This window comes from Heterodontus francisci, chromosome 2, assembly GCF_036365525.1.
Source record: "Heterodontus francisci isolate sHetFra1 chromosome 2, sHetFra1.hap1, whole genome shotgun sequence".
NCBI classification, from domain to species: Eukaryota; Metazoa; Chordata; class Chondrichthyes; order Heterodontiformes; family Heterodontidae; genus Heterodontus; species Heterodontus francisci.
Window position 1 is genome coordinate 35,139,046 of NC_090372.1, and position 13,974 is coordinate 35,153,019.

The 13,974-nt window shown below is 42.3% G+C and overlaps 1 long non-coding RNA gene across 1 annotated transcript in view; it reads right to left on the bottom strand.

Moving 5' to 3' along the window:
• Positions 1-1,887: 1,887 nt before the first annotated feature.
• LOC137379394 (uncharacterized) overlaps positions 1,888-13,974 on the bottom strand; it is a 491,733-nt gene continuing 479,646 nt past the window's right edge. Inside the window, exons 6-7 of the long non-coding RNA XR_010976809.1 lie at positions 8,433-8,479; positions 1,888-3,795 (exon numbers count right to left, since the gene is read on the bottom strand). This is a non-coding gene — a long non-coding RNA (uncharacterized lncRNA). The remainder of the gene's footprint in view (positions 3,796-8,432; positions 8,480-13,974) is intronic.

Here is a 13,974-nt window from a genome sequence, read left to right on the forward strand (position 1 = left end):
AAGGGATCCGAGCCAAAATGGAGAGTTGGATGCAAAATTGGCTCAGAGGCTGGAAACAAAGGGTAATGGTCAATGGGTGTTTTTGTGACTGGAAGGCTGTTTACAGTGGGGTTCCACAGGGCTCAGTGCCAGGTCCATTGCTTTTTGTGGTATATATTTATAATTTGGACTTGAATGTAGGGGGTATAATTAAGAAGTTTGCAGACGACAGGAAAATTGGCTGTGTGGTTGATAATGAAGAAGAAAAACGTAAACAAAGAAGAAAGATGTAGACTAGACAGGTGGGCAGAACAGTGGCAAATAGAGTTCTATCCAGAGAAGTGTGAGGTAATGCATTTGGGGAAGGCTAACTAAGCAAGGGAATACACAATAAATGGTAGGATACTGAGAAGTGTAGAGGAACAGAGGGACCTTGGAGTGCATGTTCACAAATCCCTGAAGGTAGCTGGACAGGTAGCCAAAGTGGTCAAGAAGGCATATGAGATACTTGCCTTTATTAGCTGAGACATAGAATATATGAGCTGGGAGGTGTTGCTGGAACTGTATAAAACGCTAGTTAGGTCACAGCTGGAGTACTGCATATTGGAAAGATGTGAATGCACTAGATGAGATTTATGAGGATGTTGCCTGGACTGGAGAATTTTAGTTATGTGGAAAAATTGTATAGGCTAGGGTTGTTTGCTTTGGAACAGTGGCAGAGGGGAGATGTAATTGAAGTGTATAAAATTATGAGGGGTAAATTGGAAGGCCCTAGTCCTCTTGGTTGAGGGGTTCATAACCAGGGGTATAGATTTAGGTTAAGAGGTAGGAGGATTAGAGGGGATTCAAGGAGAAATGTTTTCACCCAGAGGGTAGTGGGGATCTGGAACTCACTGCTTAAAAAGGTGGTGGAGGCAGAAACCCTCATAACATTTAAAAAGTACTTGGACATGCACTTGAAATGCCGTAATCTACAAGGCTACAGACCAAGAGCTGGAGAGTGGGATAGGCTGGATGGCTACTTGTCAGTCAGCACAGACAAGATGGGCCAAATGGTCACCTTCCATGCTGTAAATTTCTATGACTTTATGACTCGTCTATGATTCTAGGCTAAGATTGTGTTGTTGTTAAGTGACATGTGTTAGTATGTGGCAGAGGTGTTGTGAGTGCATATGTAAGAGACAGAGAGAGAGAAGGAAAGAGAGGAGGGGCTGATGGAGGGATGCTGCATACATTGAAACATGATAGGCAACTCTGAGAACTACACCACTGTGCAGGATACTTTTAGCAGTCTTGATCTATTGGTCTGTGATCAGACAATTGACCTATTAATTGTACCACTTCATTAACCAACGGGCCTGGCCATGCATGGATTTACAAGCAGAAGTGGTAGTAAATCAACTGTTAAAATAAAGCCTTAAAGACGTCATGGGAAACACGGCCTGGCTGAAATAGTGCCAGTGATTCATACAAGATACACTCGTTAAATGCTTCAGGTGGATGTAGCCATGGATCTAGGTGCTTTGGTTTGTTTTTTTTTGATTGTACAGGAACCAAGACTTGCATGTAAAAGCAATATTTGGTGTTGTCTCTCTTTGGAAAGCTTAGAATAATCAGCGAACAGTGGAAGAGCCTGCAAAGGCCATCTGCCACCAGGAGAACAATGGAAAAAATAGAGATGTAGCCATAGGGCATCTGTTCAATGGGGGTGGGGGTTTGTTGGGTTTATAACTGAGGTTAAGTTTAGTATAATAGGGATCAGTGCAGGGGCATTTGATTTGTAACTCTACCTCTTCACGACTCCTGAATCCTTCCATTGTCAGACAACTTGTCCAACATCAAGTGCTGTGTTACGAGCTCACAGGACAACAGTCTTGCTTGTACTGTGTCTTTATTGAACGCCTTCTGATGGATGTCTGCAGCGAGTGCCTCATGGTAGAGGTCACATGACTACAACAAGCCAGGAAGCACATTAGTACAGTATTACATTTCTATCCCAAACATCCCCCTTTTCATACAAAAAAAGCAAACAAAACAATTGCATGCATTATCAATTACACTGTGAGTTGCCCAAGTTACCTACTATGCACACATCTGTTCTCAATCATTAGCAGTTTGTTATTCTCATCAGTCGCTACACATGCATTGCACTTTTAGTCTTTAAATCATGCCGGTCTTTTAATGGTGCGCGTGCGCATTGTCGTTGGCTGTTCATCTGGGCGATTTTCCTTCTCTGGGGAGTGTCGTTCCCATGTCACTTGTTGTTGCCATGGTAACTGTTGTTCCATTCCCATTGTTGGGGTGCTGCAGACCTCTGGGACTGCTGGTTGATCGGTGGTCTGTGCTTCTGATGAGTTCACATCTTCCTGATCGACCACCTGCAGTGAAGGAACAGCTTCTCCAGTTGTGCATATGTGCCCGCGGTTACGACAGTATATCTGGTAGTTCACTTCTACCGCATACGATCGAGGTGACAACTGCTCTACGCAGGTCCCAAGTTGCCACTTGGGCTGACTCTTGTTGAGAGCGTTGAAGGTTTGTACCCTAACTGGCTCTCCAATGCTCAATTCTGGCAATAGTTTGACAGTTTTATCGAAGTGAAATTTGGCTTTCTGCTATTTCACCTTTATTTTATCACTCATGCCTGTTACTGCTTCTGGCTTCAGTAGATTTTTTGCTATTGGAAGAATAGGATGGGTGCGGCATGACATTAGTCTTTGTACTGGACTACTTTTCATACCTTCAATTGGTGTGTTTCGCCGCGTGAGGATTGCCTTGCATACATCTGTACTGGATTTGCTCGATTTCTTTATGATTCCTTTGGCGATTTTCACTGCCGCCTCAGCCTTTCCATTTGACTGGGGATAGTGTGGAGATGATGTATGGTGTTGAATTTCCCAATCCTTTATGAAGTGGCTGAATTCTTCACTCGTGAACTGAGCGCCATTGTCGCTCATTACAACGTCTGGAATGCCGTAACAACTGAAGTGTTCTTTCAGGCATTCTACAATCTCACCAGTAGTTGTTGAAACCAGTTGGTCTACCTCCCAGTAGTCAGAATAGTAGTCTATGGTGACAAGATAATCAGTTCCTGCGAGAGTGAAGAGGTCTACTCCCAGCTTCATCCATGTCTGTCTGGGATGTCATGCATCATTAACAGCTCTTTAGCTTGCTTAGCTTGGTACTCATTACATGCATTGCATTGGCTGATGTGGTCCTTGATTTCATTGCTCATGTTTGGCCTGTGGAGCACTTCTCTTGCCTTCCTCAGAGTCAACTCAATTCCTTGATGGCTTGCATGGATGCACTTTAATATCTCTCCTCTCAAGTCCTTAGGGATAATGACTCTATTTCTTTTGTACAAGATGCCATCTTTGGCTGTCGATTGATCTCTGTATGACCACAGGTGTGTCCTTGAGAGACCCAGACAGGGTAGATAGATGTTCCCATTGGCGGAAGGGTTGAGAACCAGAGGTCACTGATTTAAGGTGATTAGCAAAAGAACCAAGTGACATGAGGAAAAGCTTTTTTTATGCAGCGAGTATTTAGGAACTGGAATGCATTACCTGAGATTGTGGTAGAGGCAGATTCAATCAGAGTTTTCAAAAGGAAATTTGGTAAGCACCAGAACAGAAAGAAGTGCAGGGCTCCGGGGAATGGGACTAGCTGAGTTGCTATTGCAGAGAACTAGCATGGACATGACGGGCTGAATGGCCTCCATCTGTGCTGTAGCCATTCTATGTGTGGTGTGGTACTGAGACAAGCCGTCCTTGATGATCCCGGGTCTGTGCTGCAATTTACTTCAGCTTCCCTGACCTGAGGAAGGGGAAGGAATAGGTCAGTCAAGAATTCCCACGCCTGATCAATTTTCAGTGATTCCTGCAGTAAAGTGGATATTAGGCAAGGGCGGGATCAGATTTGGATGTAATACCCCTCTCAGCGAAATAGCTGGTCGACGCTCACCCGCTTAGGCTCATAGAAGAGCAAAATACGTGAGCAGATCCTGTTGCCTGTTAAACCATACCTCATGTTGAGTCAGCAGTTTAGTAGAGGAGAGGAAATTATGGGTCCATGACAAGTGAAAGGGAATTAGCAAATTGTTAATACTGAAAAAAAATTGGAAATGAGTTTGACTAAATTGTTCTGGTTAACAATCAAGAGTTCCAATGATGCAGCAACCATCACATCAGCTGGACCTTTATAAGAGCTTATTCCAAATTCTAACCTCTCTCTACATATTCAATTAATTAGGCAATTAATTGTTAATTAATTGAAATTTAAATAGCCAAATTAGCTCCTAATTGTTTCCCGTCTCCTTTCAGCTGCTCCCCCAGTTCCTGCTCTATTAATGGCCATTTTACTGCTTTCATGGTCTCGTTTAGATGAGTGCAGTTGATTAACCTTCTGCCAATCTGTACCATCTGGAGACAAAACAGCACTTGTACTTTCTTTAGCCTTCGGGTAACACATCTTTCCCCAAATAATGTCTGCCTGCCCTAGGTACAAGTTCCTAACCCCGTTCAGCAATAGTTCAGTATTTCTCCACATATTTATTTAGTCAGTCCTTTTTTTATTTCCTGGTTAGTAATCCTGGCTTTTTGCACATCCTTGATTTTAAGTGTTCCACCATTGGCAGCTGTGATTTCAGCTGCCTAGGCCCTAAGCTCTGGAATTTCCTCACCAGTCCTTTCGGTTTCTCTAACTTATTTTCCTCCTTTAAGGTGCTCCTTAAAACATACCACTTTAACCAAACTTTTGGTCTCCTATCCTAATATCTCCTTGTCTGTCTCAGTGTCAAATTTTGTTTGATAACGCTCCTGTGAAGCACCTTGACACGTCTTATTATGCTAAAGGTGCTATATAAATGCAATTAATGTTATTACGTGCCACCAGAATCTAGCCAAATTGTGACTCCTTTTTATTGCATTATAAGCAGTGAACTTTGTTCATTCCCAAAGTAGGTGGAATAGTGGCTGACTTCCTTGCAACCAAAGTGCAATCAGCCTAAATGAAGGGCTGGGAGTCATTGTCAAAACAGAAGGTATTATCTGACTGACTAAACTAGTGTGGGGCTTTGGATTGTTTCCACAGAAAGTGGGAGAATCTGACTTATTCTTGTAAAGGGGTGGGAATACTGAAGACTGTGCCAAAATCCCAAAGATGATTAGTTGTGTAAAGAAGAATGCTGACTCCTTTATATACGCAACCCTTCTGAAACTTGTAACGTAATAATTGTTATTATTCGCATACACCGGAACACAATCAGTTCCCACAATATCATTGCATGCAGAGGAACGTCTGCACTGATGAAAGGAAGTTACTCTCCATGCTTGGTGAAAATCTAAATCAATTTGGGCTGTCCCTAAGTAAATCTGTCTATCAATCCATTAATTAGAACCGTGCAACTGCAAGAGCTCTTTAGAACCATTGCAGATCTTTCTACGTTGACATAGAAATCACACAAGCTAATTGTGAGCCTTCTGTTAATTCCAACGAAGAACCAGAAGGTCACACAATCCCTTCTCACAAAAATAAACTTAAAAAGGCACTCTAATTATAATTGTTTTTTCATTAGCAAAGTGGCCCTTTAAGTCTTAAAAGACACAGAAGCCAACAAATTTCTTGGCGGTGGGGTGGGGATGTTTGAGGACAAAAGAAAATAGTTGTGCATCAATCATATCACGCAGTTGAGAAGGTGTGCAGTCAATGTACTCCAGGTTAATGAATTAGAGAAAGAAACAATTGATGAATTGTTACGTTAGTAGCTAACCGGGTCCTTTGCCTTTAAAATAATGATGTTGTCTATATTTTCTAACATCAATGCTGCAACACATTTTCTAATCATAACACATACACGTACAAATGAGCAGCAGAGCACCCGTTGGTAAGGAAGAGGGACAATTGCTGAGCTGACTAATTGACCCTGAACATTTTGTTCAACTATCGACGTACTAAGCAACTAATCATTGTATTCCCAAACCAAACTTCCTCAAACACAGGTCTACAGATGTGACACTCAGTAATCGCCACAGTATTTGAAACTGAATATAAACACGACAGTGCCAGACGTAAACAACTTGTACACAGGAAATGACTTAAATGCTGTAAGATGATGATGTGTCAGGCCAGTAGCTTTGGGAATTAAAGAGGAAGGTAGTTCCAGAAGAACTGGTTTTGAGTAAATAAGGAGGGTCAGTAACTAGAGGACACAGATTTATGGTGACTGGGAAAAGAACCCAGAGGGAAGTTGAGGAGAATTTATTATACACAGTGAGGTGTTATGATCTGGAATTCACTGCCTGAAAGGGTTAATAGTAACTTTCAGAAGGGAACTGGATATACACCTAAACAGCAAAACATTTGCAGGGCTAAAGGGATAGAGCAGGAGCATGGGGCTAATTGGATAGTTCTTTCAAAGAGCTGGTACAGACATGATGGGCAGAATGGTTTCCTTCTACGCTGTATGATTAATTATTCCATGAACTGCTTCCTGATTTTATGGGAAGTAGAACTGACAAAGCATTTGCAGCCATTTTGAGTCTGATTTCCTTTCTGGCTAGATGACGTCAGTAATGTCATCGATCAAAAGGGAACGTCCTTTGCATTCTAGAATGGCATCACTTAAAGGAACACTGGCTGGATCTTCTGACCAAGCCCATACCCATGTCAGGACCAGAGAATACCAGGATTAATGATATAGATCCAGAGTGCCCAGCCGATCCAGGATACTGCAATCAGTGGGTACCACATTGATGCAATACTGATTTAATTAATTACGCTTACATGTTGTTGCTTTATTTTAAGTATATTAGTTTTATTTCAGACACATTCATTTATTAAATTAACAGAGCCCTAAGAGGAACACATGTTGTGCTGATTCTTGTTAGCGGACACTGGCGAACTAGGCACTGCCCTTATTGGTTCAATCCAAAAAGGCCCAGCTGATCATATAGTTGCCCAGAACTTTGCAACTCTTGATTGCCCACATCCTGCCCTCACCCCGCCCCTACCATGATGGTTCAAAGTCCATGGGTCCATTGTGTTAATTGGAGTTACCTTGGGACTGCATGGTAAAATTCTGTCAATGACATCTCTGAATCAGCCAATCAGCTGGGGCAGAACAGGGGGGAAGTCAAGTGACTCAAAGATGTCCATGGGTAAGAGAAGTGATGTTCGTCACAGAAACATTAAAAGAAAATTCTCATGAGTATATTATTCCTTTCTGTATAAAACATACGAGTAGTTTGAACCAAAAGCAATCCCCATAGTTACTTCCCCATTAAATAAACTTTGTTGCAATACTGTGACTGTGCATTTCCATGTTTTAACACAAAAATTACAACACAGAAGTAGGCCATTCAACCCAACCGGTCTGTTTGGATTCCTCAGCATGAGCAGCCATCCTAATTCTGTGAGCCCACTTTGTTCCCATGCCCCTTTATTCCCTTAATTTGTGTTTCTATGCATTGTCATATTAATAGTAAATGCTGAATCTGAAGCTGAGTAAAGTTAATGCATACTTCAGTCAACAGTCATGCCAAGGATAGTCTGGGAGATTTAGCACCAGTGTTTCAGGAGGATGCTGGCTGCAATATTAACGAGGGCTTCCAGGCACTGCCAGATCGCTTCACGTGAAGCTACTCAGAAATGTTACATGGGGTACATGTATAGCTTAAGGCAGGGTAATACAGCCCATAGATTTAACATCAGTCACCAGTTTAGATCACAAAGACACCAAACACCTCAGTTTACCATTTTGCAAAATTGGATCTCATCGCCAGGTTTACTGATACTTCACTTGCAAATCTGTTGTGAATAATGAAAGTTAGTGGAGATGACGTATGTATGCAGTTTGTAACGGATAATGAAAGTGTTACCTACTTGAAAATGACAAATAGAATACAGATTTTCAAAAGCAAATTAAGGAATATTTATTCTTAATCTCAAATGCTCCCTGTTTACTGAGGTCAACTGCAGTAACACCTTTGATGTTATCTAGTCCTATCTAGCCAAATACTATTTCTGTCATAACATATTCACATAGCAAGGGAAACCAGATTATTGAAGCACTTCACAGTTGTGTGCTTTATACATGATTCCCCTGAATCAATATAGATTCTATTGTTTGTGTACTCAGTTCAATTCATTTCTCTCAGTTGCATTCTTCCACAAACTGAAACTCTACATTACTATTAGCCAAAGCCATCAATTTCCATCTTTTTCATGGAAAATTGGATAGAATTATGGAATACAATCCTCAAAATGCAAGCAAAAAAATCCCTGAATGTTCTATAATTCCATGAAATAAAAACAGGATTTGGCTTATTCATCACAAATCAATGATGCTAACTGTAAAAAGCTAGAACAGCAGCTTGCAATCCCCAAAGCACCAGTGGAAGTACATGTAACATAACAATGGCCATGGTAATAAACTAGCAAATAATTTTACTCACCAATGTGTTATTCATTCTTCACAGCCTTTCCTCCCTGTTATAATGTCCTATTGATGACAAATTAGGAGGTCAGTGCTTGGGCTTCGTTTTGACTTCACATTAGTAGCTGTCTATTTGATAGTGCTCAGATATTTACTGGTAGTCAGAAATGAAATGGTAGTCTTATGCAAATTATGTTCTATTAATGAGGCAATATGCAAATTACTTGATCACTGTCATGGGCATTAATGTATAAGATGTACACCTTCATCCTATAACTCAACAATTCAAATTTTTTTGATGCTTTATTAATTATTCTGTATCAGGACTATTAGAACAGCTTCCTGTCCAAATTTGTCTCAAGCATTCTTCTCTACAAACATTTAGTTCTGTTTCCAGTAACGTTGATTAGAAGGAGAATCCCAGTCCTCTTAGAATTTAGATTGCCTATGCATATTCCAGGGATCACTAAAATAAACCAAGTACCAGTTTTCCATGTGCATATTAGTGTTTGGTGTATTCCAGCCCAGTTCATAAGCTGTAATGTGAATGCACAAGTATCAGTTTATGCACCTGTGGAAAACATAACCCACTAAAATTTTGAAGAATCTTCTTTCTTCCCCTATTATTATCAATCACCTCTATTGGACCTACTGGCATGAATGACTGTATGATAATGGCTTGTGGGAATACTGACGCTAGTTCCAGAATCAAAACAGGGTGCAATCTTTGGCAGCATGGTGCCAGCAGGAATCTCCCTAGGAGCGGCACAGGAAATATCACAGTCCGCAACCTGGAAATACAATTATATAACCTGCGTACAGCACTCAGAATAAGTATTTCCCTACAATGCTGTAATTTCTTCAATAGCAGGGTGGGTCGCAGAATCCTTTTTTAAAAATTTGTTCATGAGATGAGCCCCACAAACAGAAACATAATACTGACCAGATAGTGTTTTAGTAATGTTGATTAAGGGATAAATATTGGCCAAGAAACCGGGAAGAATTTCCCTGCTCCTCTTCATGTGATCTATTACACCACTGAGAAGGCAGACACGGACTTGGTTTAACATCTCAATAATGCACCTCCAACAGTGAAGAACTCCCTTAGTATTATGCTGGAGTCTCAGCATAGATATTGTGCTCAAATCTTCGCAGTGGGTCTTGTACCCACAACCTTCTGAATCAGAGGCAAGAGTGCTACTAATCAGACACGGCTGACACCCAAACATGCATGGAAAGGTGGATCTCTGTTATCATAGAGACTTTAGAGGTCATCAGCTTCATGGTTGTGGGTGCCACAATGAATGGAAAAAAGCAAAACAGCACTCTCAATGTAAACATGTTTCAGTTCTCTGAAGGATCAACTGACTGTCAACATGATACCGAATAATTGGTCTCGGCAGTCGGCTGGCATTGTTTCCTGTTACAGTGCAGCTTCTACTTGTGAATGGTGTCATCACTAACAACATGATAGACAGGCTTTAAAGTTAATATCTAGCACATGGTCAGTTCGCAGGAGGTAAAGAAAACAAACACCAACACAAACGTGTCATAACTCAGGATGCTGAGACAATCGCAGTACAATAGAATGGAGCTAACAGCCCTTTAACAAACAATTACTCATACAACACAAGACCGATTAGGCTTGAAAAATAATTCCGGACCTTGTAGCTGTGGAAGGAATTAAGCCATAGAGTGGAAATAGGATAACCCTGAAGTTCAATTTTTTTTTCCTCTGGACTACTCTATATTAATCTAGTATGTTATTCCCAGTGATTTAAGTTGCAGTGTCCTGTTTCCAAGGTCTCTTCAAGCTACTAGTGAGACCCATCAAAACTCCATGCTGTACTACATCACAGCCTAATCTCCAATAGAAATGGTGACAGACAGACAGACAGACAGATTGCATTTATATAGCATCTTTCACAACCGCAGGGCGACTCAAAGTGCTTCACAACCAATTAAATACTTATGAAGTATAGTCGCTGTTGTGCAGGGAAATGTGGCAGCCAATTTATGCACATCAGGACTCCACAAAGAGCAGATCATCTGATTTTTGGCATTGTTGATTGAGGGCTAAACGTTAGCCAGTACACCAATGTGAGCCAAGTGCTCTTGGAGTGCTGTGAGTCAACTCAAGAGCCTGTTTCTTCACACGGTCTTGGAGGCCTTGAGTGCCAAGGGGTGCCATTTAGTCCTGGCTTGCCATACAGTCCTTTCTACAACTTTGGCCTCTACAGTACTCTCCTCCTGGATAAAGTTTGTAGTCTGAAATGTTAAGTTGTGATTTGAAGCCAGCATTGTACGAGATCACCCATACATAGTCACTTTAAATCCCAAACACAGCGTTGTATACAAGTGCATGATTTTACCCAGGATCTAATGTTTTACAATAAAACTTGTATTTATATAATATCTTTCATACAGTAAAATGTCCTAAAGTACTTCAAATCAGTGTTAGCAGACAAATTTGACACAGAGCCATATAAGGAGATATTAGCTCAAGTGACCAAAACCATGGTCAGAGGTAAGTTTTAAAGAGCATCCTAAAGGAGCAGTGAGGTGGAGAAGTGGGGCAGGATTTTCCCTGCGGACTTCAGAACTCCACCAGCAGGCTCAAATGGGGGGGGGCGGCTGAAGCCCGCAATGTGTGGGGAACAGTCACTCACCTGTGATTTTCCCCAAATTGGCTAATTAATGGCCAGAGGGTGTGCTCGCCATCCAATTAAGGAAAGCGGGCAAGCTCTTGAAGCTGGCGGGCCAATAGCAGGCCCTCTATCTCAGAAGCAGCGCAGGATGCCATTCAAGGTAAATGAAGGAGAGGGCACCCCAATATGGAGACACATTCTCTCCAACTTTTTCAAATTTAAAGGAATAAAAAGATCAAGTGGCCAGGCCACCATTCTGGGGTGGGGGCGTGGGGAAGTCCCCCACAGGGCAGCCTGCAGCTGAAGCCTGGCAGGCATCCAGGCAGCTGCACCTTTCCCACTGCCTCCAGGGGCCTGAAAGTGACTGGAAAATCCCAGGTGGCATCTGACAATTGGGCCTGAATAGCATTTAATTAGTTGAGCCGGCTATCCGCTGCTTGCAGGCAGGCAACCCTGCCGCTCCTCCATCCCACCTCCGGGAAAATGGCCTGGGGCAGGACGATGCCGGGAAACTGGCATGCTAGCTGGCAGCACGAAATTCCACACTGCCCTCCTCCATGCTGGCTCCGATGGGGCCTAAAAATTCACCCCCTGGTTTCTGAGGTCTGCCTTACAATGTAAATGTACACTGTAAAAATACAGTGTAATGGTGGAACATCACCACCTTGGGTGAGCACTCCCTCTAATAGAAACTAGCTGTAAAATTAGGCTACCACTTTCCAAATCTTGACTGATTTTCTTTTTTTTTAAAAAAGAACTTCCACTTGATAGGGCAGATGGGGCACCTTGCTTTCGATTTTACTTAAGTAAATCGGCTTTTTTAGATTGTTACAAGCGCATGTTATATATTCTTGGCTTTAAATTGTAAATAAAAATGTAGTGTTGTTTAAGCCAAATAAATACAAGTTGTATTGGGCACCAACCCTTAGCACGTGTGTTTTTAAACATGTGTCAACCAGCCTGTACCATTCTCAGTTGTCACATACACTAACTAATGTCCTTGTGTCACTCGCTGTCAGAGAAATGGAAGTCTGGCTGCAAGGAAACAGGATTAAGCAACTCCAGCTCACCACCCTGGACTGCCTCCAAGGCAGCAATGCTGACAATAAGTACTCATCTCTCAACTTTATTTTCCGGGAAGGATCATTCATTTACCAGCTATTGGAACACAATTGACTAAATCGGTGACTGTCGATTTCATACAATGACAGTTTCCTTCGAAATTGCTGGGAAAGGGGCCGAGCAGATTTCAAGCTAAATTATGAAATACTTCCAACTCTTTGTGTTTAGTTGGCAATTTAAGTAAAAATAATGAATGAAATAGATCAGTACCAGCAAGCTAGGATTTCCCTGATAGCTCTGTGTAAGTACAAGGTATGGTAAAGAGCCATCCAGAATGGAAATGGGGATACCAACTCTGGTTGGACGTATTCTTGGAGGTTTCATCAGATGACCTCTTGCCTCCAAACTTCCCGCCAATCAGCCTCTCTTCGCCATCTCTAATATATTTAGAACTAATAAAGGTGTTCAAAGAAAATTAAAGATCACTTTGTTTTATGCCCCTATGATTTTTCTCCTGAGCTGCTTACAGCAGTGTCTTAAAGATTAATCTTTATTCTCTGGAGACCCCAGGACAATCTTGGAGGGTTGGCAATGCTACAAAAGCAGACTGGAGGAGGGGTGTGGGAGGTAGGGGTGCGGAGGGTGGGGGGCTGAGGAGTGGGAGTGCGGGGGTTGGGGGGTGGTGGGGGGCAGCAGGAAGACAGGTTGAGAGTTAATTGTGATACTAGATCTGTCAATTGTCCCATGTTCATGAGTTGTCTGAGGAAGAATACAATCTCACTAACACAAAAGCAAAATACGGCAGATGCTGGAAATCTGAAACAGAAAATGCTGACAATACTCAGCAGGTCAAGTAGCATCTGTGGAGAGAAAAACAGAGTTAACGTTTCAGGTCTGAGACTGGTAAATGTTAGAAATGTAATAGGTTTTAAGCAAGGGGGGGAGAGGAGAAGAACAACAAAAGGGAAGGTCTGTGATAGGGCAGAGGGCAGGAGAGATTAAATGAGAAAAGGTTTCATGGTACAAAGCTAAGTGAAGAAACAAAAGGTGGTCAATGGCAGGAGTCAAGCCCTGAGGGCCTGAATGCAGTGGCACAAGAGGTTCAGCGACATCACACGAGTGGTCAAGGTCAGTGCCATATCTTGCCAACAGCACCACTAGCCTCAGGCTTAATTCACCATACCTCCATCACTCACCTACCAACAATCTCTATCAATCCAGACTCATAACTAATTCGTATGCTTCACCCTACCCTCACGCATTTAGCACTGCTGCAAGCCTCACAGCTACTACCTCACACACTGCTAGCTATTTAACCATGGCAACCATATCACTCAAACAGATTACACCACACTCACTAACACACGAGGAGCATAATCGGAGGCAGCAGGAGGTAGCCCAAAGGCATGCCCACATGGAGGAAACGGTGCTGGCCATTATTAGAACAGCCATTGTTGAGGCTGTGGCCAACGGTGGTGCTAAAACCATTGAAGGTGATGGTTTCCTCATGCTTAATCCTCCTTCTCACATCTCATTTCCCCCTCATTCCACGGTCTCTTCTGATTTACAAGCTGCAGATGGTGCAAATGTGCACCTCTTACGTTCCCACCACCACCTTCCCCACCCACACCCCCAACAATATTATTCTACTGCCTTTTTCCCTTTCCAATACCCAAGAGGTGTAACCTGGTCAGGTAGTGGAGGAATACCAATAAAAGAGTGACGACACCATGTCACATGACTTCACACTTGCAGCCACCAGCTCAGATGCTTACACTGTACACATCTTAAAGAAAAGATAAGAGGCGGGGTCTGTATAAGGAGAGACACTGGGCACAAGTACATTGCAGT